General features: G+C 39.7%; 1 protein-coding gene across 1 annotated transcript in view; it reads left to right on the forward strand.

The window, feature by feature from the left end:
- The first annotated feature begins 14,291 nt into the window (after positions 1 to 14,291).
- The window catches only part of KCNB2 (potassium voltage-gated channel subfamily B member 2), a 405,284-nt gene continuing 392,676 nt past the window's right edge, over positions 14,292 to 26,899 (forward strand). Inside the window, exon 1 of the mRNA XM_055286489.2 lies at positions 14,292 to 14,940. The gene's annotated coding sequence lies outside the window, so the exon portion shown is untranslated. The remainder of the gene's footprint in view (positions 14,941 to 26,899) is intronic.

The raw sequence follows: 26,899 nt of genomic DNA on the forward strand, positions 1-26,899 counted from the left end.
CTTCTGGTAATAAAGTGTAGAGCATCAACTGTAATTTTCCAGGTCAAATCTTAACAGAGTCATTTAAATGTCAGCAGCCACATTTTTCAAATGGAGATGCCAGGAGTATTTTATAGCTCTGAAAGCCAAACAATAATATTGTCTATGGGCACTCAAATTTCATGCTTCAGGGAATAAACTGGAGAGTTTGTAAAGAGACAGAAAAGTGTTTCTTCCTTCCTCAGCAATGGCTATTTGACTAATTCAGTATATCCACTCTGCTTTTTCATTAATTTTTTTTGCATTAGTTTCTAGTTCTATAACTATTGGTAATTGCCATAAGCAATATAGAAAATTACATAAGCCAATAACCTCGCACTGTATTGAAAGTCTTATGCCTGGGAAGTCTCTTGAGCTTGTAGTTCTTAGTAGGTAAATTTCATTTTATGTATTATACAGAAACACATTTTTCTCCAGACAATTATTTCATGATATCCTATATAGTACCCTTCAGCTTTTTGTGCAAAATGCTGAACCTCAGAGATTTTTCATAGGAATGCAATTATTAGAAATATTTTAATGCAACTTAGAGTATGTGATGAGATTACACTAGATTTCTTTTGCATCAACTGTTATCAAATGGAGTTGTCATGACTATTGCATTCGGTAATTTTAAAACAATATGAAAGATTGACACATTTTTCTCTGGGTACTATAGATGGGACCCTCACCTGATAGTAGTGATGTACACCTCTGGTTATCATATCAAGGTTTAATTTTCATGGTGAGAATAAGTACAGAAAGAAGGAACAAGAGAAATTCTCTAATGCAAGTAAGATTTCATCCCCCAATCCAATTAGCATTAACCACAACAGGAATGTGTTTTTTTAATTTTTGTTGCTGTTCTCAGGAGAGGTTAGTTTTCTATTACACTCACTTTCTTAAGTGGTGGAAAGGAATATGAAAAGATGAGTCATAGTTAACTTAAATCTCATGAAGATTTGCTTCTTTAATGAAACCAATATCACCCACCAAGTGCCAGGTGAATTGATCGATTGCTGCGGCAATTTGGGAACTTATTCGAAAGCAGGGGCAGAAAGTCAAATTAGATTGCTTTTGTGCTAATTAGACTCATTTAGCTAGATAAATTTCCATGTTTGATTCTCCTTTTCCATATCCGATTATCTCTGTAAGCACTGTGATTAGCTAAACCGAATATGAAATATAACAAATTCTAAAATCTGGTTGGCCTTGTTTAGCTATGTCTAGAATAGAAGTGGTGGTGGAGAGGAATGGTCATTTACAAGTCTTGCTTTAAAATTTTTTCATTGCTGTTTTTTTAAATTTCAGTCAAAATCACTTGCCCTTTGTTCTAAAATACATACCTGTGTTTGTTGAAACAAATCTTTTTTTATTGACTAGAAATAGATGATTAAACAGAACCAAACACCTAAAATGCACCTTGATAATATTTTACATCAAATAATATATATGTAACATATGAAGTCAAATATTGAATATGAGTGCCATAATTTGTAAATGTATTCAAGCCATAAAGTGGCAATTTGTTAGTAGCAATCAAGCAACCTGCAGGGTGGCATTATTGAAAAAAAAATAATTATTTTGTCTTTGTAGTGGTATTTTAAGCACAATGTGCTTATATTTGAGTTCATATACTTTCTCATATGAGTTTATCAATTTTCACATCTATTTATCTTTAATACTAATTGTTCTTCAATAATCATTGTGTTAAGTTCTTGACATAATTTTATTGAATATACAATGTTAGGATGCTTATAAAACACTCTTGACTTTTTTATACTTATTACCAAAATACATTTCATTTAGAAAAAAACGTTACAACATAACTTTAATTAGTTCTGGGAAATGATCACTGTCAAGCTATAGATCCTAGGAATGACCAATATTTCTATTTGATACTGCAAAGAAGATTTTGAAGGTACAAGAGTACCAACTACCAGGAAAACCAAAAAATATGGCAACATTACTTTTTCATCATTCTTAGAATTAATGACACCTTTGAAAGTAGGTTTCACTTGAATGTATTATCAGTTCATGCTTTATTCCCAGAAGGGAACAAAAGCACTATTCGGACTAGTTACCACAATTTAAACTCAATTGATTTTTTGAGTCTTGTGTCCACACGGAAATTTATCAGAAAAGACTGAGGGTAGCTAATTTAATCTTGCTTTTTATGGCTTTTGACAGGCAAGGTCCTTGCCTGGCCAGTAGGGACATATTCTGTCATTATATCCACTTTTTGTTTATAGCGATGTGAAGTCTGGAGCTGGGAATAATGCCCTTGTATTTGCAAAGCACCTCTTTCACTTGTAACTGGTTACATCTCCTCTACTGTTGATGATTCCATTTCCTCTTGTTCAAAGCATAGGAAGTGCTGTAAATTTGCTTTCTCTTTCTTTTTTTGAGACATAGTCTCGGTTTGTTGCCCAGGCTGGAGTGCAGTGGTGTGATCTCGGCTCACTGCAACCTCTGCCTCCTGGGTTCAAGCTATTCCCCTGCCTCAGCCTCCCAAGTAACTGGGACTGCAGGCACCCGTCACCATGCCTGGCTAATTTTTGTATTTTTACTAGAGACGGGGTTTCACTATGTTGGCCAGGCTGGTCTTGAACTCCTGACCTCGTGATCTCCCCACCTCAGCCTCCCAAAGTACTGGGATTACAGGTGTGAGCCACTGCGCTCGGCCCTAAATTTGCTATTTCTAAGGGCCCCAGAGCTTTTTGCTCCACTGTGTTGGTGTTACATTCAAAATCTTGAAGTGTTTAGTACTACTGGGTGGATTATGATCCACATAGGTATCTTCCCTGTGTAAGCATGAAACCCTTCATCATAGTCCAAGGCAATATGCCTTGTGCCCCAAGTGCCCAGGCATCTCAGATCAAATTTACAGACAAAAGTCATTAGACAACTAGTGAGCCCTGTGGGTGGATCAGCACCAGTCTGCCTGCTGGGAAAACAAAAGGTTCATGATCTACCTCCATCACCCTTTATGACTAACAATCTTTACATAGATTGTGTTTGACAACACTCACATTTATACCTAAAAATAAAAAATATAATATCATAATTATTGTATATAATAATATACAATAATTATATAATTATATAAATTTATTTATATAAATATAAATATATAATACAAACCTATTAGCAATATATTATATTATGTTACTATATTAGTATATCATATTAATACAATATGGTATTATTTTAATATTTATATTAATATAATTTTATATAATTATATATTTATATTAAGATAAATTTATTAATATAAATGAAGCTTTATATTGATAAAATATAATCTATATAATATTTTATATAATAGTTTCCCACATTAACTACAGACAATGTAATGAGACAACAGAAAGATGTTATCAATGTGGGGTGAAGTAGGCATAATATAGCCTAAAATTTTAAGGTCATACAGCCTTAGGTCAAATTCCAATTCATTTAAGTATGATCCTGAGTCAAAAATTCTCTCTGGTTCAGTTACCTCCTTTATTAACTGGGATAACAACAATATTATCTACTTTAAATAACTATTTTACGGATTGAATTAGCCAATACCTATAAAGAATTTAGACCAGTGACTGACATGTAGTAAGGCCTTTTATTTATCTTTGACTACACAGCACAGTTACATAAGAGAGATGGGACTCGAATCTGACTAGGAATCCAATCCTTGTTCCACTATGTCTTGGAATAATGTGGCTAAATTTCAGATCCTACGTGGCATGTTTTTAACATTTCCAGTTCACTGACCCCAGAAACCCCTTACCCTAAGCTTCATGGATTCCTAAGAACAAATGAGGCTGCTTAGACACTAATGATATCTGCACATTGGTCTAACTGTGGATTCAAACACAATACTTATAGTCATGTTATTACATGGCAGAAATATGTGTTTAAACATCTGGCATTTTTCAAAAAGTTCACACTCAGAATAAGAACTGTTAAAAAAATACAAATACAGTCAGTCTGGAGCTCATCTCTTACTTTAAATCATCAAAGGACAGCCAAATCTCAACTAACTATGAAAGAATCAATGAGATAGTACTTATCTCCTCAAGGAAGAACACACAGACAGCTCATTTATTTTTCAAGCCTTCACAGCAATGTGCTAGTGTAGGATTTCAGTGGCTAAGATTCTGTGAGTTGCTCAAAATTGCTCAAGCTTTCCTATATTTTTATTTAGAAGAAGAAAAGAAGGCATATTACATTTAACAATATGATAAATTCTGTGTACCCTTCAGTGGTCACTTTCTTGTATGACAATAAGTACCATAGTAATATTTGCTCTTATAAAAAAATAAATTTAAAAAGTACAGTCCCAGTCTGTGTATATACGTGGTTTATGATTAAGAATGAAAGTAGTGGGGGTGGAGCCAAGATGGCCGAATAGGAACAGCTCCCCTCTACAGCTCCCAGACTGAGCGACACAGAAGACGGGTGATTTCTGCATTTCTGTTTGAGGTACCAGTTTCATCTCACTAGGGAGTGCCAAACAGTGGGTGCAGGACCGTCGGTGAAGCACACTGTGTGTGAGCTGAAGCAGGGCGAGGCAAGGCCTCACTCGCGAAGCGCAAGGGGTCAGGGAGTTCCCTTTCCTAGTGAAAGAAAGGGGTAACAGACAGCACCTGAAATATCGGGTCAGTCCCACCCTAATACTGCACTTTTCCAATGGGCCTGGAAAACGGCACACTAGGATATTGTGTCCCGCACCTGGCTCGGAGGGTCCTATGCCCACAGAGTCTCGCTGATTGCTAGCACAGCAGTCTGAGATCAAGCTGCAAGGCGGCAGCGAGGCTGGGGGAGGGGCGCCCGCCATTGCCCAGGCTTGCTTAGGTAAACAAAGAAGCCAGGAAGCTCGAACTGGGTAGAGCCCACCACAGCTCAAGGAGGCCTGCCTGCCTCTGTAGGCTCCACCTCTGGGGGCAGGGCACAGACAAACAAAAAGTCAGCAGGAACCTCCAGACTTAACCCTGTCTGACTGACAGCTTTGAAGAGAGTAGTGGTTCTCCCAGCACGCAGCTGGAGATCTGAGAACGGACAGACTGCCTCCTAAAGTGGGTCCTTCACCCCTGAGCAGCCTAATTGGGAGGCATACCCCCAGTAGGGACAGACTGACACCTCACTCGGCCAGGTACTCTTCTGAGACAAAACTTCCAGAGGAACTATCAGACAGCTGAATTTGTGGTCTCACGAAAATCAGCTGTTCTGCAGCCACCTCTGCTGACGCCCAGCCAAACAGGGTCAGGAGTGGACCTCACCAAAAACCCATCTGTACATCACCATCATCAAAGACCAAAAGTAGATAAAACCACAAAGATGAGGAAAAAACAGAGCAGAAAAACTGGAAACTCTAAAAAGCAGAGCACCTCTCCTCCTCCAAAGGAACGCAGTTCCTCACCAGCAACGGAACAAAGCTGGATGGAAGATGACTTTGACGAGTTGAGAGAAGGCTTCAGACGATCAAACTACTCTGAGATACGGGAGAAAATTCAAAACAATAGCAAAGAAGTTAAAAACTTTGAAAAAAAAATTAGAAGAAAGGATAACTAGAATAACCAATGGAGAGAAGGGCTTAAAGGAGCTGATGGAGCTGAAAGCCAAGTTTCGAGAACTACGCAAAGATTGCAGAAGCCTCAGTAGCAGATGTGATCAACTGGAAGAAAGGGTATCGCTGATGGAAGATGAAATGAATGAAATGAAGCGAGAAGGGAAATTTAGAGAAAAAAGAATAAAAAGAAATGAACAAAGCCTCCAAGAAATTTGGGACTATGTGAAAAGACCAAACCTACGTCTGATTGGTGTACCTGAAAATGACGGGGAGAATGGAACCAAGTTGAAAAACACTCTGCAAGATATTATCCAGGAGAACTTCCCCAATCTAGCAAGGCAGGCCAACATTCAGATTCAGGAAATACAGAGAACGCCACAAAGATACTCCTCGAGAAGAGCAACTCCAAGACACATAATTGTCAGATTCACCAAAGTTGAAATGAAGGAAAACAATGTTAAGGGCAGCCAGAGAGAAAGGTCGGGTTACCCACAAAGGGAAGCCCATCAGACTAACAGCTGATCTCTCCGCAGAAACTCTACAAGCCAGAAGAGAGTGGGGGGCCGATATTCAACATTCTTAAAGAAAAGAATTTTCAACCCAGAATTTCATATCCAGCCAAACTAAGCTTCATAAGTGAAGGAGAAATAAAATACTTTACAGACAAGCAAATGCTGAGTGATTTTGTCACCAGCAAGCCTGCCCTAAAAGAGCTCCTGAAGGAAGCACTAAACATGGAAAGGAACAACCTGTACCAGCCACTGCAAAAACATGCCAAATTGTAAAGACCATCAAGGCTAGGATGAAACTGCATCAACTAACGAGCAAAATAACCAACTAACATCATAATGACAGGATCAGATTCACACATAACAATATTAACTTTAAATGTAAATGGGCTAAATGCTCCAATTAAAAGACACAGACTGGCAAACTGGATAAGGAGTCAGGACCCATCAGTGTGCTGTATTCAGGAAACCCATCTCATGTGCAGAGACACACATAGACTCAAAATAAAGGTATGGAGGAAGATCTATCAAGCAAATGGAAAACAAAAAAAGGCAGGGGTTGCAATTCTAGTCTCTGATAAAATAGACTTTAAACCAACAAAGATGAAAAGAGACAAAGAATGCCATTACATAATGGTAAAGGGATCAATTCAACCAGAAGAGCTAACTATCCTAAATATATATGCACCCAACACAGGAGCACCCAGATTCATAAAGCAAGTCCTGAGTGACCTACAAAGGGACTTAAACTCCCACACAATAACAATGGGAGATTTTAACACCCCACTGTCAACATTAGACAGATCAATGAGACAGAAAGTTAACAAGGATATCCAGGAATTGAACTCAGCTCTGCACAAAGTGGACCTAATAAACATCTACAGAACTCTCCACCCCAAATCAACAGAATATACATTTTTTTCAGCACCACACCACACCTATTCCAAAATTGACCACATAGTTGGAAGTAAAGCTCTCCTCAGCAAAGGTAAAAGAACAGAAATTATAACAAACTGTCTCTCAGACCACAGTGCAATCAAACTAGAACTCAGGATTAAGAAACTCACTCAAAACCGCTCAACTACATGGAAACTGAACAACCTGCTCCTGAATGACTATTGGGTACATAATGAAATGAAGGCAGAAATAAAGATGTTCTTTGAAACCAATGCGAACAAAGACACAACATATCAGAATCTCTGAGACACGTTCAAAGCAGTGTGCAGAGGGAAATTTATAGCACTAAATGCCCACAAGAGAAAGCAGGAAAGATCCAAAATTGACACCCTAACATCACAATTAAAAGAACTAGAAAGCAAGAGCAAACACATTCAAAAGCTAGCAGAAGGCTAGAAATAACTAAAATCGGAGCAGAACTGAAGGAAATAGAGACACAAAAAACCCTTCAAAAAATTAATGAATCCAGGAGCTGGTTTTTTGAAAAGATCAACAAAATTTATAGACAGCTAGCAACACTAATAAAGAAGAAAAGACAGAAGAATCAAATAGATGCAATAAAAAATGAAAAAGGGGATATCACCACCGATCCCACAGAAATACAATCTACCATCAGAGAATACTACAAACACCTCTATGCAAATAAACTAGAAAATCTAGAAGAAATGGATAAATTCCTCAACAAATACACCCTCCCAAGACTAAACCAGGAAGAAGTTGAATCTCTGAATAGACCAATAACAGGTTCTGAAATTGTGGCAATAATCAATAGCTTACCAACCAAAAAGAGTCCAGGACCTGATGGATTCACAGCCGAATTCTACCAAAGGTACAAGAAGGAACTGGTACCATTCCTTCTGAAACTATTCCAATTGATAGAAAAAGAGGGAATCCTCCCTAACACATTTTATGAAGCCAGCATCGTCCTGATACCAAAGCCTGGCAGAGACATAACCAAAAAAGAGAATTTCAGACCAATATCCTTGATGAACATTGATGCAAAAATCCTCAATAAAATACTGGCAAACCAAATCCAGCAGCACATCCAAAAGCTTATCCACCATAATCAAGTGGGCTTCATCCCTGGGATGCAAGGCTGGTTCAACATACGCAAATCAATAAATGTAATCCAGCATATAAACAGAACCAAAGACAAAAACCACATGATTATCTCAATAGATGCAGAAAAGGCCTTTGACAAAATTCAACAACCCTTCATGCTAAAAACTCTCAATAAATTAGGTCTTGATGGGACGTATCTCCAAATAATAAGAGCTATCTATGACAAACCCACAGCCAATATCATACTGAATAGGCAAAAACTGGAAGCATTCCCTCTGAAAACTGGCACAAGACAGGGATGCCCTCTCTCACCGCTCCTATTCAACATAGTGCTGGAAGTTCTGGCCAGAGCAATCAGGCAGGAGAAGGAAATAAAGGGTATTCAATTAGGAAAAGAGGAAGTCAAATTGTCCCTGTTTGCAGATGACATGATTGTATATCTAGAAAACCCCATTGTCTCAGCCCAAAATCTCCTTAAGCTGATTAGCAACCTCAGCAAAGTCTCAGGATACAAAATCAATGTACAAAAATCACAAGCATTCTTGTACACCAATCACAGACAAACAGAGAGCCAAATCATGAGTGAACTCCCATTCACAATTGCTTCAAAGAGAATCAAATACCTAGGAATCCAACTTACAAGGGATGTGAAGGACCTCTTCAAGGAGAACTACAAACCACTGCTCAATGAAATAAAAGAGGATACAAACAAATGGAAGAACATTCCATGCTCATGGGTTGGAAGAATCAATATTGTGTAAATGGCCATACTGCCCAAGGTAATTTATAGATTCAGTGCCATCCCCATCAAGCTACCAATGACTTTCTTCACAGAATTGGAAAAAACTACTTTAAAGTTCATATGGAACCAAAAAAGAGCCCACATCGCCAAGTCAATCCTAAGCCAAAAGAACAAAGCTGGAGGCATCACGCTACCTGACTTCAAACTATACTACAAGGCTACAGTAACCAAAACAGCATGGTACTGGTACCACAACAGAGACATAGATCAATGGAACAGAACAGAGCCCTCAGAAATGATGCCGCATGTCTACAACTATCTGATCTTTGACAAACCTGATAAAAACAAGAAATGGGGAAAGGATTCCCTATTTAATAAATGGTGCTGGGAAAACTGGCTAGCCATATGTAGGAAGCTCAAACTGGATCCCTTCCTTACACCTTATACAAAAATTAATTCAAGATGGATTAAAGACTTAAATGTTAGACCTAAAACCATTAAAATCCTACAAGAAAACCTAGGCAGTACCATTCAGGACATAGGCATGGGCAAGGACTTCATGTCTAAAACACCAAAAGCAATGGCAACAAAAGCCAACATTGACAAATGGGATCTAATTAAACTAAAGAGCTTCTGCACAGCAAAAGAAACTACCATCAGAGTGAACAGGCAACCTACAGAATGGGAGAAAATTTTTGCAACCTACTCATCTGACAAAGGGCTAATATCCAGAATCTACAATGAACTCAAACAAATTTACAAGAAAAAAACAAACAACCCCATCAAAAAGTGGGCAAAGGACATGAACAGACACTTCTCAAAAGAAGACATTTATGCAGCCAAAAAACACATGAAGAAATGCTCATCATCACTGGCCATCAGAGAAATGCAAATCAAAACCACAGTGAGATACCATCTCACACCAGTTAGAATGGCCATCATTCAAAAGTCAGGAACAACAGGTGCTGGAGAGGATGTGGAGAAATAGGAACACTTTTACACGGTTGGTGGGACTGTAATCTAGTTCAACCATTGTGGAAGTCAGTGTGGCGATTCCTCAGGGATCTAGAACTAGAAATACCATTTGACCTAGCCATCCCATTACTGGGTATATACCCAAAGGACTATAAATCATGCTGCTATAAAGACACATGCACACGTATGTTTATTGCGGCACTATTCACAATAGCAAAGAGTTGGAACCAACCCAAATGTCCAACAATGATAGACTGGATTAAGAAAATGTGGCACATATACACCATGGAATACTATGCAGCCATAAAAAATGATGAGTTCATGTCCTTTGTAGGGACATGGATGAAACTGGAAAACATCATTCTCAGTAAACTATCGCAAGGACAAAAAAACCAAACACCGCATGTTCTCACTCATAGGTGGGAATTGAACAATGAGAACTCATGGACACAGGAAGCGGAACATCACACTCTGGGGACTGTTGTGGGGTTGGGGGAGTAGGGAGGGACAGCATTAGGAGATATACCTAATGCTAAATGACGAGTTAATGGGTGCAGGAAATCAACATGGCACATGGATACATATGTAACAAACCTGCACATTGTGCACATGTACCCTAAAACCTAAAGTATAATAAATAAAAAAAGAATAGAAGTAGTGTCTTCATGGTTCTGAAATTTGAAGATTAATATCCACCCTTTTTTGTATAACCAGTTTATACCAAATAAAACAAAACCTGCCTCTCAACTCAGAGATAAGTCTTTTAGCTTGTTAATATACATCCTTCTAGAATATACACACATACCCACTCACAGACACATTTACATATATGTTTATGTTTCTCCCTTTAATGGGGTTCACGTCATTTTTTTAATTTATTTTTTTTTTACTTTAATAGCTTTAGAAGTTTAAGCGGTTTTTGGTTACACGGATGAATTGTGTAGTGGTGAAGTCTGAGATTTTAGTACACCTATCACCGGAGCAGTGCACTTTGTAGCCAATGAATAGTTTTCTATTCCTTACTTCCTTCTTACCCTTCCGCCTTCTGAGTCTCCAATGTCCATTATTCTATTCTGTATGCCTTTGTGTACGCATAGCTTAGCTCCCACTTATAAGTGAGAACATTCGGTATTTTGTTTTCCATTACTGAGTTACTTCACTTAGAAAAATGGCCTCCAGCTCCACTCAAATTACTGCAAAAGACAATATTTCATTCTTTTTTATGGCTGAGTAGTATTCCATGTTATATTTATAGCACATTTTCTTTATCCACTGATTGGTTTATGGGCACTTAGGTTGGCTCCATATCTTTGCAATTGTGAATTGTGCTGCGATAAACATGTTGTTGCAGGTGTATCTTTTTTTTATTGGTTTTGCTCAGATACTTCAGTCAGCCAAAAAATACCAAGAATCTATTATGTTTGGTATTGTATACAAATACATATATATTTTTATACACCAGCATATGATACATGAGGAAACACATTCTTCCTCTAAATTGCATCTAATGATATGCATACGGCTATTTCAGGTTAAATTTATATTACAGTTATTTACTTTACCAAGCATTATGAAGAAAGCATTTTGACATCCCAAACAGATATTTCTCTCCTTTACTGTAATATAATTTAGTCATAACTCAAGGTAATTCTGAGAAATTGAAATACAAGCAAAAGGAACAGTTCCGTAAATATGAATAAAGATAAACAAAAGACTTAAAGGGAGCAATGTGAAAACATGTCTGACTTTTCAGCTAGATCATTTAAATTTTTTCTTTGGCAAACAACTGAACAAAACCCCAAATTACCCAAATTTACTAAGGATGTGGAGCCACATGATGATAATCAACACAAGAGTCTCTGCAGCCATCCAGAATTCAAGCTGTGCATATGGAGAACTCTGCTATTCCAAACAACTTGTATACCAGGGGTGATTCTATAATCCATTTGAGCTATGAGTCATTTAGGAAGCAAAATTAGACTTATTTTCCCCCCAAAGATTCTTTTTTCTTGTCACTGCATGCTCATATACAGGGCTCAGAGCTGATGGTTAACTTACTCCTAGTACCCTGCTTCCCAGAAATGGAGATAGCAGCATTGTGTTTTACCCAACAGATAATTTACTCTCTTGACTAATGACCACTTAGATAGTAGGCAAAAGGATTCAGATTTCCAAAATCTAATGGAAATTTAAGGTAAAAAACAAATATTTGTCAAATTATTAAATTGTTAGCAAGGTGATCACTAATGTTGATAGAAAGCTACTAAAGAAAGATTTTTGGCACCCCTAAATTTATAAAAAGTCATGCTAACTTAAGTTTAGGCACACTCAAAATTAATTTGAAGAATTCTAGCCTAAAACTATTTTGTAAATTCCATTCAATTAACAAATATTGAGGGACTGAGAAAAACTACAAATCTTTGTTAGACGAATAGGTATCTCTCACATGTGTGGCTTTGGGTTAGACATAAAGAATGTAAACCATAAAGGGACATGGAATTGTTTCTGGAGGAACCTAGAATTTAAAATGTTAAGAAATGTACACAGTAAATACATGGTATAGGAAGTGGAAGGTGATATATGTCTTAAAAAGATTGCTGGGACATTGTGCAATGGACACCAAAAGGGAGAAGTCATGGAAGAGGCAGAGTTTGAAGAGACTTCCAGGACTGTAATGATTTGGACGTAAGACCTGGAGAAGGGTATCCCAGATACTCGCATGCAATGGCACAGAGGTGCGCAGACGCTGTCTGGTAGGAAATGGGAAACCAGGGAATATTTGTGAGTAGGGAAATGATATGGTCAGGGTTTTGCGTGGGGAAAAGCAATTGGCAGACTGTATTTAAACTGTGTGGGAGGGTGGAAAGGCTGGGCGGGAGGGAATGGGCTGCCTGCAGGTCCCTGGAAATGTAGAGCTGGAGCTTGGGGCCAGGCCAGAATTGGGGATAAGAGTTTGGGAATCTGGGTGTCCTCTTCCTAGTTTCATAATCGAGAAGCCCCAAGAAGAGCAAAGGGCAGGGCAGTTTCTTGCTGGAGGGCGACAGCATCAGAAGGGCCAACCTCCATGCTAAATATCCTGCCCAACGTCTGATACCTCAAAACAACCACCACCACCACCACCAAAACAAAACAAAACAAAACAAAAGCCCACCACAAAACCAAAAACCCTCAGTACAAAGTAAGACCACCTCCCCATAGGGAGGTGGGAAGTCAAGGTGCAGAGAATTAGAGAGGATAGCGCATTCCAGGGCATATCAGGGCTAAAACTAAGGCAAGGATGACATGGAGTATATTTAAAACAGTGTACCTGGGCCTTCCTCAACAGCCATCTTTCTTGGTCTATAGAAACTCAGGAGTCCCAGCTTTAAATAGACTGTCACGGCCTGCGTTCGTTTCTAAAAGGTGTTTTAAGCTACTTTGTTTTCCTGAAAGCCCCTGTAACTGTGCCAGCTGTCTCTATTTCGTGCCTGTGAAGGAGCACTGGGGTCAGGAATATGTAAGGCTCAGTGTTATCATTAAAGTTCATTGTCTTCACCGAGCCCTGGAAGTGGGTACGGGTCTGAGTGTTCACCCGTCGGCCTCGCCAAGGGGTAACTTGGCATAGTTTTCCAGCTGGTAAGTTGATAGGCAAAGGAAAGAAAGCAGGGTATGAAGAGCGCCCCCGTGAGAAGCAAGAGTTAAGGCTGCCACGGACCCGGCTTTACCCTCAAACCCAGGAAAGCTGGGTCACTCGGGGCTAGGGACGGCCCCCGAGCGAGCGGGGCTGCAGGTGCCCCGAGGAAAGTCAGATCTTATCTGCGCTCCTAGTTATCTCCGCAGCTCTTTCTGCAGGAAAATAATCCTGGCACCACCACTCAAGAGCCATCTGTCTTCGCCCCAGTTCCCCAGGGTCGAGCAGTCAGCCCAGGGTCAGGGTCGTGCTGTGGGCAGGCGGGAGGACAGCCCTGCAGCTGGAAGCAGAAGGGCCGAGGGAATCCCGCGAAGCCGCCGGAGCGCGTCGCGCCGGGGCGTCCCGGGGCTTTCCCGGTCCCGGGTGCGCGGCAGCCGCGGGGGCTGCGTCCCTCTAGCCCAGTGCAGCCGGGTGGGAGCTGCAGAGCGAAGCAGGTGGGTGTGGAGCCAGGCCCCGGGCAGCAGGAGCGGCGGGCGCGCAGAAGCTAAGGGAGGCACCCCGCCGAGGTGTGGGCGGTGCCTGCCCGCGCCCCAGCCGCGCCCTGGGCACCAGAGCGCCGTCCCCGGCCGAGCGCACAGCTCCGGCGCCGCGAGGCAGAGCCCCGGCGTCCCCGGCGGTGCGACGCCGGCTCCCGCAGCCCAGCCATCCCGCCCTGCCGCCCACCTTGACAGCCGCGAGCGCCGAAGAGGAAGAGGCAGAGGGGGAGGAGGAGGAGGAAGAAGAGAAGGCGGCGGCCGCTCCAGCCCGCGGATGCGCGTAGCGCGGGAGGAGGCGGAGCGGGAGGCTGGGGTGGCCGCAGCCGTGTGTGTGCGCGCCGGGCCGGCGAGCAGCGGGGCTGGGGAGCGGCGCCCCAGAGCGCCCCGCCTAGCCTCTCGCGCGCAGCCTCTACCCTGCTCCGCCACAGACACACACCCACCAAGCACCCACCGCCCTCCGCCCCCGCGGCCGCCGCCGCCGCTGCGCCTCGGGCAGCCCCAGCGAGCGGCAACTCCCGGGCTGGCGCGGCTCGCTTTCTGGCTCCTTCCGCGCGGCGAGCTCAGCCCCGCTCGATTTTTCCTCTTCTGTTCCAGCCCTCTCTCGTCTGGGTGGCTGTGGCGGCGGCAGGGGGATGGGGACCCCGCGTGGGGAAGGGGGTGAAGATCTATGAAGATTATTGTTCTTTTAAAGGATGCCTTAGCTTCCTCCCGCCGCCTCTCCTCTGAGCCTTCCTACTAGACACCGTGAACCAGAGTCAGGGATGTAAAGACAGGGGGAAAGCACGCCAGGAGCTCCAGCCAGCCGGGGAGACCCTCCTCTCTGTGGAGGGGAGGGGGATTTCCAGCGACAGATCATTGGCGAAGGGAGTCGTCGCGGGGAGAGGCTACCCGGAGGGAGCGGGGAATCCCACAGCCCTTTGTGGTGCCCGAGTCCGTGCCGCCTGCTGAGCGGGGTCTGTGGGAGCTAGGTAAGTGGCGGGGGCATTGTTGCTCCCCGAAGGGGGTCTTCCTTTAAGAATGAATCATCGCGGCAGCCTAGCCAGACTTGAGTTGCTAAAGGAATTGGAAACTGCCATATGGCGCCCAGTGGACTTACACACAAAGCTGACTTAGCCCTGAGAGGGTTTTTAATGTAAGGCTCCTTCCCGGTGGGGAAGGCGCTCAAGTGTTAGCCCCTGAAAAGCTTCCCAGCAGCCTGACTGGGAAGGGATGGGATGTTATTTCTAGGAGCCGAGCTCTTGTTGCCTTCCGTCCATTTGTTGGTAAATGCCACACTCACATGCACACACTTGTGGGACTGGATTTAGGGAGTGTGATATCTCTGATGTATGAACGATCCTCAGAACACAGAGACATGCATGCATTTTATTCTTCAAGCGATGCGCGGTCTCCGTTCTGTAGCACGATTCCTGAGAGGGAGAACGGGTCTCTAAGGAAAGAGCTTCATGGCTGTTTCCAACATACTCTGCTAGGGGACTTGGGAATACGTTTTCCCTGAATATCACCAAAAGACATCGACCATTTGCCTCATCATTTGCTCCCGATGCTTAATGATCCTCTTCAAAATAGTATGCCGCCATCCATTTTCTCGAGTTGTGAGCATTTATGCGTATTCATTCATAAAAACTGTCAGTGTGCAATATGCACAAACATGCCATTTATGCAACATTTATGACTGCACATGTGTTTCAACAATAAGTAATAATGCATACAAGATTACATATTTAGTATGCACATACACTGAGTTAATTCCACTCAGGTCCAACATTCCTTCTAATCAAGTTGTGTAGTAATGTCAAGATTTTAAGTGTCGTATCATATTTTCATTTTTGCATTGATTAATTTTTTTATTTTGTTGGGAATCTGATTTTTTGAAACCGAAGGAAAGGAAGAGTAAGCATTTTATTGTTATTGTTGTTAAATGTGTAGTATAGTGTGAGACGGAAGTCTCTTGGTTTATTTGCCAATAAACAGCAATCAATATATTACATTTCATAGGACAAGCGAGAGATAGACTTCGGTCAAAAATCTTGTCTTACCTGTCAGTGCTGAATAACTTACAGGAAAGATTTTGTAAAAGAGGGTAACATTCTAAAGTTGCATATAAAGAAAATAACGTTTTATTTTATCTATTTTACTCTTTAGGGGCATGTGCGTGTGTGTGTGTGTCAATAAATATAAAGTTGTCTAAAGCTTAACGTAATACATGAATAAAACCCATCTAGACTAGACATCTAGGCTAGAGAGTTCTTTGTTCTTAAATTAACTCAAACAGTTTAGTAATTTGGCACATTACACGTGTGTATGCGCATTTAATTGCTGTTTGAGGTGGTGTTTTTAATTTAATGGCATGGATAAAGTGCTTACTTGTGTGATTGCATGGACTCTGAAAATACTGAAGGTTCAACGTAGAAATAACTTCCTTCCCCACTGAAGGAAAAGCATCGTCATCACCTAGAAGAGTTAATATGCTTCCACAAAGTAAATACCATAATCCCCTGCCTCTTGCCTTCAGGTTTAGAACAATTGTTTATCACAAATAGGATTCTGTCTAATGTACCCTTCTTCCTTTTCTGGCACTACTCAGACTTTTGGAGAAAGAACTTGGCAGTTCTGTTTGTTTTCTTGCTCCTTTAACCTTCACCTTTCCCTCTCCATGTTAGTGTTCTCAGATGCCCCTCATATACAAACCCACACGTATTGACTCCAGAAAAATCACTCTCCTGCCTGCCACTTTGAGAGTTCTCGTCTCACATCTTTCTTTTCTATTGTCTCTCTTTTCTTTTCTTCTGTTTTTCCAAATAGAATCAATCCATGCATCAGTTGAAACTATTTTGCATTTCACTGTTCTCCAAGTCCAACAATTCAACTTTCCAAGCATACATATTTACTGAATATTCAGAGGAGCTAGTAGAAATTATTACTTTATCCATTCCCTTCTGTTTGGCTTTTAAAACTTCATTGTTTAGGCAATAGGGCAACTTCCTGCCTTTTTAACGTTCAGTATGATAATAAAAGTGAGATTGCTAGAATAATGAAATGGCAGGATATGGTTTCGGTCACGTTTCTCAACTTAAGAGTGTGTCTGTCCAGGTGTTTTGTATACCTGCCTGCATGTCTACAAATGTGCAAGTCTGCAGAGCATCTTCGTTAAACGTTGAAAAATATTTTTTTCTTGAATGCGTGTCTGGCATTCTTATATGGTAGAGAGATCAGTATATGTGTATAACATATTGTGAAAGTAGACCCAAATCTAGGAAACCTATAAGATATATTTCATTCTGCCCTAATGCATTTTTTTCTTCATAAAGAACTAATTAGTTCCTTTAAAACTTGCTATCTCTTAAACATTAATTCCAAAGGAAGATTCTTAAAGTTGATAGGAAATCTCACGCATATTTTAAGGAAAATATATAAGGGTAAGATATTCTACTTATTTCAAAATGTAATTTTTTGAGATTTGTTTATATTCTTCAGATTGATTTTGCATAAAATCGTGATTCCTATTATTTTCCCAGAAGCTTCAGACAAGTGGACAGTACAAAGGCATTATATGTGATTTCTTTTTTAGCCCAGAGGTTTTTTTTGTTGTTGTTTTTTGTTTTTTTAAGGCTAGAGATTATGGCCTTGTTACTCCCGAAGTGATAGAATAAACTTTATATAGCAGGGCAGCATTAAATTTTTTAGCCACATTCTACAAGCATCTTTATAGCCTAGATCTGTAGGCCATTCTGTTTCATTGCTTATTTCCTCCTTGTGCTTCTTAAATATGTATTCCCACAAACTCTTTACTGCAAGTACGGGTTGTGGGGCAGAAAGCCATGTGTGTGAGACCAGGAATCCCTTGACTTGTGTAAGCCAAACCCTCTTATATTATCTTAAAAAGTGTCAATTCCTATAGGTTGAATTTTAACTATCTTCGCTATCTGATTTGATGTCCCATAGCCACTCATTGACTCATTCATTAATTCATTTATTACTTACTAAATATATATATAAGGAGAAGAGTGCTTGAATAGAATTTAACAAATGTAAAAAATATAGAAGCTAGGCCCTGCCCTCAAGAATATTTTAGGGGGAAAAAAAACTTGAAAAACTAATTGAAAAATCAGTTATAGTTCAAAATGAAAGATCTCTTTTATACAGAAATGCACTTAATCATTTTATAATTAGCTAATTAATTAAGACAAATCCATGAAGAAGATCATGAAAATTTTCACAAACTATTCATTTGGCAGTTGTTAGAAAACAATAACAATAATAGTAATAATAATTTTATTAAAATATTTAATTTTAAATTTAAATTAGAGGATTATGATTATAAGTAATACTATTTTATTGATGTATATAAAATAAAGTTATTATTATAGCACTTACTTGAGGCACATACTGTTTTAAGCATTTTACAAACATTATTATTTTCATTCTTACAACCACCCTTTGGGGTAGCTGTCAGAAATGCCCTTTATTATATAGATATGAAACCTAATGTTCAGAGACTTGTCTAAAGTCATATAGGAAATAAATGGTAAAGTGAAGCTTGAACCTAGGCGCTGTGGCTTCACTTAACCACTATGATATTCAGAAGTGTTAAGAACGAGCCCAGGCAGAACAAGAAAAAATGCTTGCAGTTCCTAGATTTATTTGGAACTGTATCTTCTCACTCACCAAAGGATGCCCTGGTTATTACTACAGGGGGATGCTAGAAAAAGGCCAAAAGTAATAGAAAACCCTCATATTTTCAACATGAACTTGAAATAAGAGGGTAGTTTAGATTTTTATAATGTAGGTGGGATTTTATCAGAATGCTAACACATTAGAAATTACTAGCTTTACAGTGACCACAGAAAATGAGGCTGGCTGATGCAGATGATCTGATCAGTCAGTTTATTTTCATTTTAAAGTTTTTTAAAAACAAGTTTGTGAATTATTTTGAACATGGTATTACAAATAAGTTTAATTTAGCTACTTTTAGAATTATTTGTTTTTTAAAAATTATTAGTTCTGAAATATAATTTTTTATGCATGTCCCCATTTTTTTCCCTGTAAAACATAACGCGAATATTTTAGTGGAAATTAAAATATAGTTACTTAACAGATTTACATACTAGTATAGTCTCTAGAATGCATTTATTTTATTAAGTACAGAGTTACTATGATAACATTTTGAAAACATAAATTGAGATTTTCATCAAGAAAAGTTTATATATTTGAAGAAAAGTTTTTTCTAAATAGCTACAACTTCTGTTTATGTGAACAATGTCATCCAGATTAAATTTGAAAGCTAAAATGATTAAATATTGCCTGCAGGAAGCCATAGAATCAAATATTTAGATATATCCTCATGATTGACATTTTAATTTTTCACACAATTATTAGGTCTTACAGGTTCAATCACATTGTATAGCCAACCTTGAACCTACAATTGGCTTATTAGATAAAATTTCATTTTAAAATTTGGGTATTTTAGAACTTGTGTACATTTCCTTATAAAAGTAGTACTTTAAATGATGTTTAGGTCCTCAGACCAATCCACCAAAGCCCTTTTAATAACTAATATACCTGAAGTACAGTACTGTTAGTATTAAAAAAAACCCACAGCCATTACGTATAGCAATACTCCTGAGGAATCATTTGATTTACATAATGTTTATTGGCTTCCTTTGTGTGAGACTCACTTGAGATACAGAGGTGAATGCAGTACTGCCTAGGCCCACAAGGAGGAGAGAAAATGGAGAGGGTATTTGTACACAAGTAACTGACATTAGGTAGAATGAAGGAAGCGATATAAGACCGATGGAGGCAAAGTACTGAATAATTGATTCAGAGTTCTACCATGAAATCCAGGGACTGCAATCCTGTCGGGGTTCTCATTTGGTAGTTCATCCTAAAGGTATCTACTCAGCTTCTGTGTGCCAAGTCCTAAGCCAGTTATTAGAGACATAAATATGCATAAGACACCATGCACTCACAGCCTACATTTGTAGAGAAATAAATCACAACCCAATATTATAAATGCTATTGATAGAGTGGGATGGCAATTCAATGGAGTAGTTGTATGACAGAAGCATCCCAACAGTAAGAAAATACAGTTGCTTTGAATTTCTAAATATATTTAGAGCCACGACACTCTACTCAGTCAGATCCAATACCCCCTTTTTATAAGCAGTACTTTGTAATGTCCTCTTTACTTTCCTGAAATAATATTTATAGATAATAAATCATATCTACACATATAACATTTTAAAATCAATATAAATTCCCTATCTGTAATAGAGTAAATAAGAAGAAAGCAGCTTAAGATAAAATAGTAGGCTTATCAATATGTGTATGCTCAGATATAACTACACTAAAAGATGTACTAAAATAGATGCTTGCTACTTAAAATGCATAAGTTTGGATAAGAAGATAAGTTCAGATAAGATTAGAATATAAACTTGGATAAGATGATAATATTCAATTGAATATTGGTAACACTTTTGTATATTTGGCACTTTGAAATAAGAGCAAAATAAATGTATTCATTGAGTGTGACAGCAGCAATTGCAAACAGATGTGCGTGTACTGGATTAATGAATCAGTTAACAGGAGCAGCATGATAGCTGGTGACATAACTTCCCAAAATGGTGAGCAAATCTTGGTGATAGCATCTTCTATCATTCCTAGAAAATTCCTGTGTAAAAACATGCTATGAACAGTAGGGCTAGGGTCTAGTCACAGATGACGGTAAGCAAGTTTTTTATTTACATAGGTGTCTGGTGAGATGTGTAAAAGTTATGGAGGAAGCAGGATTTCCTGCATTCTTGGGCCTTGCCCTTCAAACACTTGACAACTTTAGGAAACTCACTCAAAAGGATCATATTCATCTCATTCAGCAGTACTGATTATGGCTATATTCTCCCATTGAAGAAAGCCAATCCATTTCTACTGTGTGGGTGGCTATTTTGAAAAAGCTGAGCTCTCTATGTTTTTAGTATGAAGGTAAGTTTAGCAGCTGACTAAATACAAAATAAATAGCAACAAAATCAAACTATGTAGTTTGCTAAACATTAGGAACATCCTATTAGTGGGCACAATTTGATGATTTAATTATCACTGTGAAGAGTTTCATTTTCTACATGGGATAGTCAGACAGGACTTCACAGATGAAATGACATCTAAGTTCATTTTTAAAAGATGAGTAAGCATTCCCCAGGTGGAACAGGAGGTAGATGGAGAGCATTCTAGGCAGAGGGAATAGCATTTGCAAAGCAATGTCATAAAAATGGCTTGGCTGGTGACTGAAGCTCAGCATTGGCAGTTGTAGGGAAGTGATGGGAGACGAGGCTGAAGAAGGTTGGAGATTAGATGTGAAAGGTGTTTATGCCATCCTACATCATTTGGATTTTATCCTGAAAGACAGGTTGTTGGGGGAGAGAGGGTCAACGGAAAATTTTTAAAAAGTGGCATAGTCCACTTTATTTTTGGCTACAATCTCTGAGCTAATGTGAATAGGATGAACTTTAACAGGAGAAAAGATTGATACTTTGGAGACTAGTTAGGAGTCTTTCAAGGAATACAACTAACATACAACTAAGACTTGCTTTAAACAGGGATGGCGAAGAAGGGGAGGAGGGTTTGAATTCCTGATGGCAAACACTTGCAATCTAAGGGTCTCCAAGTCTTCCACCTCCCAATACAGGTCATCATAGTAGGCATTACCCTCCTTTTTTGCTTTTCAGTGGGGATTATATTAGTTGAGGTAACTTGAACTTCTGTACTAAACTTCCATATTTCAATGGTTAATAGAGTGGACATATAATTTTTGCTTATATGGGAGTCCAATGTGTGCATTCAGTGCAGTGATTTGGGGACCCAAATCTTGCTCTTGATACTAGAAACATGAAGTTCTCTGTATCCAGCTGACATTGTGGAAGAGAATGAACATAGAGAAGGCACACCCAAGTAGTGACACACCTGGCTTCCATTCACATTCTGTTGATGAGATAGTCACATTGCTCTGTCTGTATACAAAGAGGGCTGGAGTATGCAGCCTCTGGGTGGGAGGCCACTTTCCAGTCATATTTCTGTATCATGGAAAGGGAAGCATAGATTTTGCTAAACAGAAATTTCTACTATATTCTGCTCTCTGGCTACAGATAGGAAAACCTCAACCCCAGAAAACAACCTGAATCTCACCTAGTCACTGTATCCATCTCAAAGTCCAGGTTCTATGGCTGATGCTGAGTGCCCGCCACCATTTAGTCTGGATGTGGCCCCTCATTGTCTAGAAACTTTTGTACTAAAAGGCAAGTTGTCAGCCTCCAATATACAGGCATACCTCATTTTTATGGTGCTTTGTTTTATTGTGCTTAACACATGCTGCGATTTTCACAAATCGAAGGTTTGTGGCAACCCCGCATCACGCAAGTCTGTCAGCGCCGTTTTTCCAGCAGTGCTCACTTCTTATCTCTGTGTCACATTTTGGTAATTCTCCCAATATTTCAAATGTTATTGTTATATATGTTATGGTGATCCATGATCAGTGATATTTGGGGCACCATGAGTTGTGCCCATATAAGATGGTAAACTTAATGGATGAATGTTGTGTGGGTTCCAACTTCTCCACTGACTGGCTATTCCCACAACTCTCTCCCTCTCCTTGGGCCTCCCTATTCCCTGAGACACAACAATATTGAAAATAGGCCAATTAATAACCCTGCAATGACCTTTAATATCCAAGTCAAAGGAAGAATCACATGTCTGTCACTTTAAATCAAAAGCTAGAAAAGATTAAGCTTAGTGAGGAAGGCGTGTTGAAAGCCAAGATAGGCTGAGAGTTATCCTCTTGTTCCAGTTAGCCAAGTTGTGAATGCAAAGGAAAAGTTACTGAAGGAAATTAAAAGTGTTACTCCAATGAACACATGAATGATAATAAAGGAAAAAGAGTCCAATTGCTGATACGGAGAAAGTTTTAGTGGTCTGGATAGATCAAATCAGCCACAACATTCCCTTCAACCAAAGCCTAATCCAGAACAAGACCTTAACTCGCTTCAATTCCATGAAGGCTGGGAGAAGTGAGTTTTTCTGTGAGTTCTTTTTGGATATTGTTAAAGGCCCCCTGTTCTGGCAATAGGGCACATTCCTTCTTTAGACCTTGGTTTGCTATCTTAGAAGAAATTCTTTGTTTTTGTTCTTTGTTCTTCTGTTTATTTGAACAGAAGAAAAGTTCAAAGCTAGCAGAGGTTGGTTCACAGGTTAAAAAAAAATAAGCCATCTCCATGATATAAAAGTGCAAGATGGGCCGGGCGTGGTGGCTCATGCCTGTAATCCCAACACTTTGGGAGGCCGAGGCGGGTGGATCACGAGGTCAGGAGTTCAGGACCAGCCCGGCCAATTTGGTGAAACCCCGTGTCTACTAAAAAAATACAAAAAAATTAGCCAGGCATGGTGGCAGGCGCCTGTAATCCCAGCTACTTGGGAGGCTGAGGCAGAGAATTGCTTGAACCCGGGAGGTGGAGGTTGCAGTGAGCCGAGATTGCGCCACTGCACTCCAGCCTGGGTGGCAGAGCAAGACTCTGTCTCAAAAAAAAAAAAAGTGCAAAGTGAAGAAACAAGTGTTAAATACAGAAGCTGCAGCAAGTTATCCAAAAGATTTAGCTAAGATCATTGATGAAGGTGGCTACCATTAACAATAGATTTTAAAAATTTATTTAGAGACAGGGTCTCACTCTGTCACCCAGTCTAGATTGTAGTTGTATGATCACAGCTCACTGCAGCCTTGGACTCCTGGGCTCATGGGATCCTCCCCCTTCAGCCCTCCAAGTACTTGGGACTACAGGCATGCACCACAACACCTGGATAATTTTTTTATTGAAAATTTCTTTAATTAAAAAAAGACAGGATCTCACTATGTTACCCACAACAGATTTTTAATGGAGATGAAACAGGCTTCTGTTGAAAGGTGATGCCATTTAGGCCTTTCCATAGCTAGAGAGGAGAAGTCAATGCCTGGCTTCAAAGCTTCAAAAGACAGGCTTACTCTCTTGGTAGGCTAATGTAGCTGGTGACCTTAAGTTGAATTGCTTACTTTCTATTCTGAGAATCCTAGGGTCCTTAAGAATGATGCTAAATTTACTCTGCCTGTGCTCTAGAAGTGGAACAATGAAGCCTGAATAACAATGCATTTGTTTACAGCATGGTTTACTGATATTTTAAGCCCCCCATTGGAACCTACTGCTTATAAAAAAATCCTTTTCCAAATATTACTGCTTTTTGACAATGTTTCCCATCACCCAAGAGCTCTGAGGGAGATGTACATGGAGATTAATGTTTTCATGCCTGCTAACACAGTATCCACTCTGCAGCTCTTGGATCAAGGAATAATTTTGACTTTCAAGCCTATTATTTCATAAATACCTTTTGTAAGGCTATACCTGCCATAATAGTGATTCCTCCGATAGATCTGGACAAAGTTAATTGAAAACCTTCTGGAAAGGATTCACCATTCTAGATGCCATTAAGAACATTTGTGATTGATGGGAGGAAGTCAAAATATCAACATTAACAGGAATTTGGCAGAAGTTGATTCTAACCCCCATGGATGACTTTGAGGGATTTAAAACTTCAGTGAAGAAAATAACTGCACATATGGTGGAGAGAAGTAGAATTAGAAGTGGAGTCAGAAGATATACATGAATTGCTATGACCTCATAATCAAACTTGAGCAGAGAAGGAGTTGCTTCTTATGAACGAGCAAAGAAAGTGATTTCTTCAGATGGAATTTACTCTTGGTTGAAGACACTGTGAACATTCTTGAAATCACAACAAAGGATTTGAAATATTACACCAACTTAGTTGATAAGACAGAAACAAGATTTGAGACGATTGACTCGAATTTGAACAAAGTGCCAGTGTGGGTAAAATGCTATCAAATAGCATTGCATGCTACTGAGAAATCTTTTGTGAAAGGAAGACACAACTGTGCAAACTTCATTGTTGTCTTATTTTAAGAAATTGCCACAGCCACCCAAATCATCAGCAGCTACCACTGAGATCAGTCAGCAGCCATAAACATCAAGGCAAGACCCTCCATTAGCAAAAAGATTACAATTCCTTGAAGGCTCAGAGGATTGTTAGCTTTTTTTCCCCAATAGAACATTTTAATTAAGGTATGAATATTTTTAATCGAAATAATATAAAATACTACTGTATTTTGTACACATTACCTTTACATGCACTGGGAAACCAAATATTTCTGTAACTTGCCTTATTGAGGTATTTGCTTTTTTGCCGTGGTCCGGAACTAAACCTGTAATATCTCTGAGGTATGCTTGTATAATGATGGATGAAGTTTGGAATAATTGCATTTAAAATTTCCACTTGGAAAAGTGAACAATGGGAGACATAGACCAGTCATTGATGCATAACACGGAAGAAATCCTATTGGATATTGTTAAAGGCCCCCTGTCCTGGCAATAGGGCACATTCCTTCTTTGGACCCTGGTTTGCTATCTTGGAAGAAATTCTTTGTTCTATGTAGTCCAGGCCAACTTCTGGGAGGTTCTTCATTGTCCATTACTCTCCACGCCACATGCAAAATGGGTGTTGGGAAGTATACCCTTCCTGGAACTTACAGGGCCTTATAGGCCTGCTTCTTCCCAATCCAAGCCTAGATACCTAGAGGTGGTTTTCAAGTCACTGGGGTTTTTTTTTTCTTTTTTATTTTTTGTTAGGCCTGGCTCTTAATTTCTTTGACAATACAATTTCCTCAAAATTTTCATAAGTTACTTATATATTTGCTTTCTGTCAGTTACACTACTAGCTACAGTGAAAGTTCTTTCCTATTCATTAGTTTTGAAGCTGTTTCATTCCTTTGTTCATGTCTTATACACCTATGTCTTAAGTGGTTATGTTGGGTTCATCTCAAAAATAGGCTTGGGTGGTTAGGTCACTTCATTAATGAGATATTTACTGCAAGCCTGAGTCACTTTGTCGAACTGGGAGGTTATAAGGGACTTCTGTTACTCAAAGCCTTTTTCATTGTTATTTCTTACCCTTATCCTCCCTAAAGAGTGGGCTGTTGCAGCTTCCTGAGGTCTTCTGTTTCAATCGTTTTGTAATACTTTGCTACAGGCAGTGAGGAGCAACCACCACACAGTAACATTCTGGCTCTTTTCAATCTTTTTTTCTGAAGTTATAGACCTGCCTTGTAAGTTAGCACAGTTGTGTCAGGGCATGGCAGGGTCCAGGCATCTCGTCTTCTATATCCCTTTCCTTGCTTGGGGCAATGCCACATAATTAGATTTTTGTAAAGGCAGGACTCCCACGCCCCCTAACATCAAGGTATCAATGTTAGGATAATGCTAGCTCATCCTGTAACAAACACCAGAATGTTAGCGATTTGGCATAACAAATGTATATTTCTCATTCACATAACAATCAAATGAAGAGTGCAAGAGCACAGAAAAGGCACAACCAGTTCTTAAACATCTTGACTCAGGTGTGACAACAACACTTCTGCTTATATTCCACTGATGAGAACTAGTCAGATACCCCTCTATCTAGATGCCTAGATGAGGGGGCTGGGAGTAGGGGCTGTGAAATGTAATATTTGGTTCAACAGGAACTTCTCAGTGGCAATTATATAAGGTGAACTATAAATTTAAATAGACAACTGGCCATCCCTGCTGTCGTCATATTTCTTCAAAATAAATTAAGGGGGAAAAGTGTTTGCATTGCATCCACTCACTGGTTAGTCCATGCTGTGGCACATCCTTCACCACACTCCTGTGTTCTCTTTGGCTCCTCTCAGACCTCTGGGATGTCTTCCTCTGGGATACATCTCCCTTCCTTCTCTAAGCAATCAGTATTATAGTGCCCTCATATATAAAAGACTCTGGCTGAGTGCATTGGGATAAAGCATGGTAATTATAGCATAGACAAGAA

Source organism: Symphalangus syndactylus, chromosome 7 (genome assembly GCF_028878055.3).
Source record: "Symphalangus syndactylus isolate Jambi chromosome 7, NHGRI_mSymSyn1-v2.1_pri, whole genome shotgun sequence".
Classification (NCBI taxonomy): Eukaryota; Metazoa; Chordata; class Mammalia; order Primates; family Hylobatidae; genus Symphalangus; species Symphalangus syndactylus.